This window comes from Cebidichthys violaceus, unplaced genomic scaffold (assembly GCF_023349555.1).
Source record: "Cebidichthys violaceus isolate CVI_PGR_0920_01 unplaced genomic scaffold, fCebVio1.0.p SCAF_116, whole genome shotgun sequence".
Classification (NCBI taxonomy): Eukaryota; Metazoa; Chordata; class Actinopteri; order Perciformes; family Stichaeidae; genus Cebidichthys; species Cebidichthys violaceus.
In genome coordinates, this window is record NW_027176281.1 from 416,546 (window position 1) to 424,727 (window position 8,182).

The following is an 8,182-nucleotide window of genomic DNA, read 5'->3' on the forward strand; positions in this document are numbered from 1 at the left end:
AAAAATAATTCCAACCACCTAATCGGATGCAGCCTAAATACTTCAGCATGGCCGTGCGAAGCGGAGCAGTCATCTTCTCCGGCGGACGGGATGCCACGTAAGTGTTTCAGTCTGTCCTCATAGAAGTCCAGGCCAGCTCCGCTACAGGCTCAGCCAGGACCGGGGGTTCGCTGTAATGAAAGGCAGATTGAAAAAAATAAATAAAGAAAAAAAAAGGCTCTTGATTGATTTCCTACATCTTGATTTGATATCCTGAATTAATTATTTGAACTTGAATAATATATAAAGGAAAAATAAATGTAGAACACTCAAGAGAAACAAGGAGGGCTTCATTGCTGCTGCAGCCGCCGCCGTCGTTTTGTGCTGCACAGACTCTGTATCGCTTGGTCCATCTCTGCAGGGAGGAGTGTGTGCCAGCTGTGTTACATGTGTGTGTTGCAGTGTGTTTGTGTCTGTGTGTGTGTGTGTGTGTGTGTGTGTGTGTGTGTGGCAGGGGGAAAAACTCTTTCGCGTGGTTACGATGTCAGTCAGTTTTCTCAATATGCTTCCAGGTTGTTGGTCCGTCCGTCTGTTTAGAATAAAGACTGCTCCAAATGTTATAAAAATGTAAAAACCTGTGAAGATGAAGATAACCGTACCATGCTGCAAAAAAAGAAATGCCGAATATAAAACAAAATATGGGAGGAAAAAAAAAAAGACAATGTTTTGTAGGATTAAATATTGGGACTTTGACGTATCGTTCTTCATGTGGAAATAATAAACAGTCACAAGTGAGTGACGACGCGGAGGGGAGACAGTTTGTTCTGAACAACAATGGCGGCTCTTAAAGAGGTTAGATGCTGCGGTATCGTCAATTATGTCAGAACTGGAGACAAAGGACAACGCGGAAGGCTTCTCTCGATGGAAAGGACGTTCCCGCTCTCACGGCTGGCTTCGGTAAGAATTTGATTGACAGATGGTTCATACCAATCACAAGTATTCTTTGTTTCTAACAGTTTCCATTGTGTAACAAACCAGTTGGTACATCAGATCAATCTATTTTACATTAAAAACGTGGAATGAAAAGGCGACGACGCCGCAGAGAATCGTCGCCCAACTCTGCGGATCCCGTCGGCTCTAAGAAACCGTTTCAGCGTCTTTCAGCACCTTGTTTTGTTTTTTTACGGACATAAAGCTGTTATGGTTCCGTCTCAGCAGCACGTTTTCCAGACGCAGGAAGCTGTTTACATTGCAAAAGCTCTCATGAATCCACTGTTCACCACCTTGCCCAGCAAGGTGGTCTCCCCCAGACAACATAGTAATGGTAATGAAGCTCTGTTTCTGCTGGGTATACAAATATATGTATATATATATATATATATATATATATATATATATATGTTATATGTTTGCTACTTTTTAAGGTGGTGTAAACTCAATATTTCGCTTTCCGCGTCTTTAAACGGATCTAGCAGTAAATAATGAATTGTAAATTATTGAGACAAAAAACAACAATGGTATGCGTCACCTTGGGCTTCAGGGGGGTGTGATGTCATTCTTTTTTTTACATTTTCTATACTAAAAGGTAATTAATGGTCGGATCATGGCTCGCCTTCCTCACTGGACTCGGACCAATAAACCGATAAATTATTGAGAATTATTACATTTTAACCGGGCTGCTTTTCAAGCCTTTTACGGCACTGGTTTAGAGGCCTAGAAAACTCCGAAAGATCGATCGCATGCGTTGTAAATCCTTTCATATGATGCTACTCAGCCAATGAAAGCTGTGCATTCCAATAAGCGCTGCAGCTCACACAGGGGAGAAACGAGACGAGGGATGGTGATCGGAGAAAAAACAGTAAGTCAGAGAAAAGTGATTTCACGTGGCGTTTGATCTAAACAGTAGACAGCAGAAACAACATCATAATCATAAATGGACAAACTCTGTCATCTGCACTTTTCAAAACCAGTTTGTCTCATATGATCTGAGACAAAGCCAAGATCTGAGCTCACATACCCACTCACATCCATACTGAGGGCACAGATAATAAACGATCTCTGCGACTACTTCAGTTTATATATGTAAGACTCTGAAGTAAGTAAGACGCTATGATGTTCCGGACGTTTGCTTGAGGACATTGTCTCAAACTGGACCACTTTGAACTTGATTTGAATGCACCTGGATGAAATGATCGAGCAATTACTTTAGAAATAATGAAGACGATTGATAAATCAAATGATTGTGATGTGCATCCCCAAATCAAAAGTAAATCCAACCATCAGCTTCCAGATCAGGTGTCTGCATCAAATCTTCCATCTTCAATTAATCACACCGTGTGACAACAGTTCTTTTATTGATAAAACAAGAAACATGTAGTTTCTCCCAGCAATAAGGTATTCTAAACCACAGTATCATCGGCATATAGCTCATTTCCCCAGCATCAGGTGCCGAGCTCAGCTCATTCTGTTGGGGCATCAGAGGGAACATTAAACACTCTTCATGCTCATCTTCTCCCCCGGGCCGGGAGAGAAAAGGGGATAAGGAAAAGGTGAGAGATGCCGAGGGAGCGAGGAGAAGCTATCAGCCCGTGTTCAATTGGAGGACCGTGCGCTGCCTTCCCTCACTGCCACCTATTTTGTTACACCTCTTTTGGCGGCGACACCCAGATTATCATATAAGAAGACGACTGCCATGCAGCTGCTGATTTACAGGGAGCGTGAGCCGATCAATCTGAAAAGTTAAGATTAACAGTAAAAGGCTCCCTCTCTTACTCACGCTCTGTTGTCTCAATTTCCCTCCATCCCGCCCTCCGTCTTTTTTTTCTTTATATTTTAATCTAAGCGAGAAATGAAAGGGGAGGCCTTTTAAATTCCATAGCCTCCAGAAAACTCCGACAAGCATTCATTGTCGTTCCACTTTTCCCTTCTCCACCTCCCGGCTGGAGGCCTCGGCTCGTGACATCTTTATAGACGACGCGCCGCTCTCAAATTGCCACTGACGCCTTTAGATGAGCTGCACTGTGATCTCGGAATATGAAAACACCCCTGACAGATTCTTCTTATTGACACACGCTGCAACAGAGATCAACCCCCTTGTGCACCGCCAGCCCGAGGCCTCGCTCATCCCGGCGCATTAAAAAGCACCTCCGCCGAATGTACCCGCAACTAAAACAGACATAATTAACTCCCTGGGTATTGTAGGATAATTGTTCTAACTTATGAATAATACTTGTTGTTTTTTTTTTTTCCCTCTTTCCTTCCACGCAACCTGTTTTACGGCGAGGATCGGCGATGTCATAAAGAACGAGGCGCAGCTCTTAATCATCGGGACAAATACACCATTAACTTTTGAATTCATTTCCTGCATCTGCATTGGCTATGGTAAACTGTTCCTCATTACGGAAGCAGATGCTTTCAAAGCCAGACTGGATGGGATCAAAGGCCGGCGAGTGAGAGAGAGCGACTGGCTCCCTCGCTTGCCGCTTTAGCTCATTTTCATGATCATCCGCTGACTAAAACATCTAGTGCATTATGCACTAACAGTTTAAAAGCCCCACTTTTCGCCGGCCTCTTGAACACCTTTTTTCTTTTTCTTTTTTTTTCTGTAGAGGATGTCATTGTGGGCAGAAAGACTCGCGTCAATTTTACTAATTGTAAAAACTCACAGAGTGCATGTGTGTAGATCACCAAAACACACAATGGTTAATATGCAGGTTTTTTTTTTTTTCTTCAGCAGCCAGAGAGTCAAGCTATGCAGGAGTGTGTGTGTGTGTGTGTGTGTGTGTGTGTGTGTGTGTGTGTGTGTGTGTGTGTGTGTGTGTGTGTGCTGTGCGCTGCTGGGCAAAGGCCGTAGAGCTGAGGAGGCTGATGGTAATGTATTTTTCTACAAACAAGAAAGATTGCTGAATCCCTGCCTCCTGGAGCATGTGGGGGGGGGGGGGGGTGTTGCATGGGATTCAGGTATATGGATGGCCTAAGGAGGTTTCCATCATTCATAAAGCGCGGCCGCCGTACGCGCCCTGACGCCGAATTGATCTTGCAAAAGAAGCAGGGTGGCAGAGCGACCACTTCATTAGTCTCCCCGAGCAACAAATCACCTGCTAGTGCTGCGGCACTCAAGAGGGGGACCGGTGTTGCCCGCGCCGCATTACCACAGCCTCAACAGTGGGAAGTGACCGCCCCGTTCACGCCGCCATTATGAGTGAGTTATGGAGCGATGCAACAAAAATATTCTCCATACATCCGGTATTACTGCGGGTCACAGTCGACACTCCCACAATGAATGTGCCGAGCTTTAAGTGCGGCATAATCCACAGAGTAAAAATAAAAAAAAAAAGAAAGCCCAGCAGGCTGGAGACCTCATTTTTTTTTTTTGTTTCTCCGGAATCAGTTTGTGCAACTGCCTCCCCCGGTGAAATGTCCTCTTTCAAAGTGTGCTCGGGACGGAAGTGAGATCACTTCTTTGTAACAAAGTAGTGATGAATATATTTTGATTGTATTTTTTTATGAACAATTTCAAAAAAGAGAAAAAGTCAAGAATAGCACACTGTATTTTAAACTACAGGTGTCCCTATGGAGTGGATGATCTGATGAGATTTTGGAGTGCGCTGCTGCATGATTTTGCATATTAAGGAGGGGAAACAGCGAAGCGCTCGGCGGCTCAAGTACCTTTTCTGTTTCGATGTGGCTCGATTGGCTCAATTTATTCAACGGAATGTGTTGAAAGTGCAAGTTAGGCTGCATGGGACGCCTCCAGGACGTCTAGAACACAGCACACGTTTCTGATTGCACGATACTAATTGTCCTCCCGACACATTTCCCTACTTTGAGCAATCTCCAAGTCTTCTTTGTGACATGACGCTGTAGAGATCTCACACTCTCTATATCTCACTGTCTATTTTGTTTACATTTTCCAATACAATATGCTTTATTGGCATGACACTTGTCGATATTGAGAGTCAATGAATAAAATATACAAAAACAAAACAACCCCCAGCCCCTCCCAAAAAACAACAGTGAATAACAATGTCATAAATGAATAATATGGATAATGGAATAGGTAAATTACAGTACTCATACGTTAAGCAGTTGGCAGACTGTCTCTTTGGTTGTGGCAGGAAGTGGCTGCACATCCTCTCTTTTTCCTCTTTCTGTCAGACTTCAGAAATCGGGGCTAATCTTTGCCAATTTGTGGAAGAATTCCTTTACTGATATTTATGGAATTCTGACATTTCTTTTTCTGTTTTAAGTAATGCTTTTTAAATAATCATTTGAAATACTTGCGTGTATATTTTGGGTCATGGTACCCAAGTCAAAAGCACCTAATCGCAGCCTTAATGCACTTAGAATAGATCCATTTTGAATACATAGATGACATGTTTGACATGGATCACACTCTATCAGGAGGGTTTGTTCACTCTGTCATTTGTCACAACGCCACACACACACACACACACACACACACACACACACACACATTTCCTCAAGTTCTCAATCTATTTTCATTTTACACAATATGCAAAACAACACACTTTTCGTGTCTTTTTTCTTAATGTTTTGAGGAGAAATAAGTTCATATTTTGCTGTTCCTCGTTTGTTAAATATGTCAGGGTAGGATGAGGGTTAAAGTAGTAGATGGACCTCAAGGCGGTGTACCGATCAGGCCTTTTCCACCATGACAACATCCCCGGAGCGACACATTTACAGACCATTACAAAGAATAACTCTGTGAAACGGTCACAAGGTTGCTTCTCTCTCTGGGGTTGTACAATACACAACTAAGACATTGAAATGAGCACTTCTACACCTGTTTGGTCAAATGATCCGCTCGTTTTTTCAGAAGTTTTGAGAGGTGGCAGAAGTGGGTTTCATGAATGAACACACGCCTTCAATCAAGACACAAACGGCATCGCGGTTCGGCAACAGTATGGAGGTCGGCCATACGGAGGGTGACGGAGGACTCGTGCATTTAGGAGTTTTATTTCAAGCTGACTGAAAACGAGCACTTAAGCTTCCATGAGTGAAAGTCATTACCATTGATTAGCTCATGCAGGTCAGAGGTGTTGCATTAGTATCCATGATGGCGAGAATTTACCAGTTTTAATCGGTCCTGACGGGAGCCTCATCCATTTGAATGTTGAAACCAGTGCCACAGTAATACAGTATTACCCAGAGTAATACTAATAACTAATGTCATTAGTTACTTAGATACTTCGATATTTATATCCCACTAACTACTAGTAGACATTCAATAGTGTTCAAATTATGAAAAATAATTGTAGACAGCGATAAACCGGATATCATATTTAACCATGACCCGATACGATATGAGACAATACAATACCAAAGAACTTTTGTCCGTTTTCACTGATATTAATTTTATAATAATTAATAATTTATAATTATTAATTAATTTTAAAGTTCTGTTTAAAAACATGTACACACAGGTGGAGATATCAAATTTGATGATGACCTGATAGTATCCTACTGACGACACCATACGTGAAACAATACAATACCATGTGATAGGATATAATATGATGAGAAACGATACATAAAATAAATAAAAAAATATGTAAAATATATAAAATATGATATGATACACTACAATACGTATTGATACGATACAAAACAAAATGGTGTAAAATGATATATAAGATACATTTTGATACAATGTGATACGATGCGATGCAAAATGACACATTACCATACCAGGTTTTTCTCTCTAATTTGCCCACTGTCTGTCTCTCTGTCCTCTCTGTCTCTCTGTGTCTCTGTCTCTCTGTCTTTGTTGCTGTCTTGGATCAACTAGTCATGTAGTCATTATCCAAACCTGATCTGTAAACAGCAAGACTATTACTTTAACATTTTGAAATCTGACATCTGGTTTGTGTTGCTATGGGGAACTGTCATGTCTGGCTCTCTTCTTTGTTTCTGGTTTTGTTTTGGACTCACCTTTGTCTCTCGTGATCGTTCACCCCCTGGTGTCCTCACCTGTCCCTCGTTACCGCCTTCCTCTCATTGTGTATGTATTCTGTGTGCTGCCCTTAGTCTGAGCCCGTGTGTCTTCTCTGTGTCAGTGAGCGCTCCCTCCTTAAGTTCCTTGTGTTTAGAATCATTCTTCAGTTTTATTGTACATTGTCTGTATTTCTTTGGACTGTTTACTTACTTGTGTTCTGATACCTGATTTCTTTTACTGTAAACTCTGTTTGTCGAGTCATGCTCTTGAGTCGTATTTGTGTTTCCCTGACAGACACAATGTAAACTGTCGGAGCGACAGGCGCCGTGTTTTCTACTTCTGGTCCTTGAATGTCTCTGCACGTCCCTGACGACGAATGCCTGCAAATCTTTTAACTAAGACAGAACTGCGACTTAAAACATCCCCCGCAATAGTCGATAACCTTTTCTCTTGCCTATAAACCGTAGCAATAACTGTGGAGGATAGTCATGACATTTGCCAGCCCGATATCCCGAAGAGTTAGGGGTGATTTCACACCGCCTCATTTACAGCCAATGACAACTTCCAGAAAAAGGGACAGGATAGTGGTCGGGAACGTAGTGCTTCCGACTTTCAAGCAAGAAGCTGCGCAATGGCTCGGGTCATATGCTCGCAATCTTCTTCTTTTAGTTGCCTAACCTTAACCATAATCTATTTCCATAGCCTCAATATTTCCCTTGACCCGTACCGTAATTTGTAGAAAGTGCGTACTTAAAAAAAATACTATGGCATTGGATGTTATAAGACATTGTAATTAGTGGTAGGGGACCTACAGGGTACCTGTACTTTGAGCGTTTCTATAGACGTTACGATAATGTCTCTGATATCTTTAATGTGAAATCTATTGGCCGCAATAATCATGTAGCGAAAATCTGACACCTCCAGGGTTTTGTTTGTCGATGGTGTCTAGCATCGGATGGATTTGCAAACGTATACGTGGGCGATGGCACTTCAGGGTACATGATAGCATTCTTATTGTAGTCCACTACAAAAAAAATACTTGGGAACATCATATAATGTATGATTAAAAGAATGAACCTTATATTTAACACATCTAAAGCAAAGCTACAACTGTATCCCACTATCTGCACCTACAGTGGGCAAGTGGGCAAAAAAGACATGATGTTGAAGAGACCCACTTGGCGAAATTCGTGAAAGGATACAGGTGTGACTACTTCCAGTTTTCAAAAGGCTTGTAAGCAATAT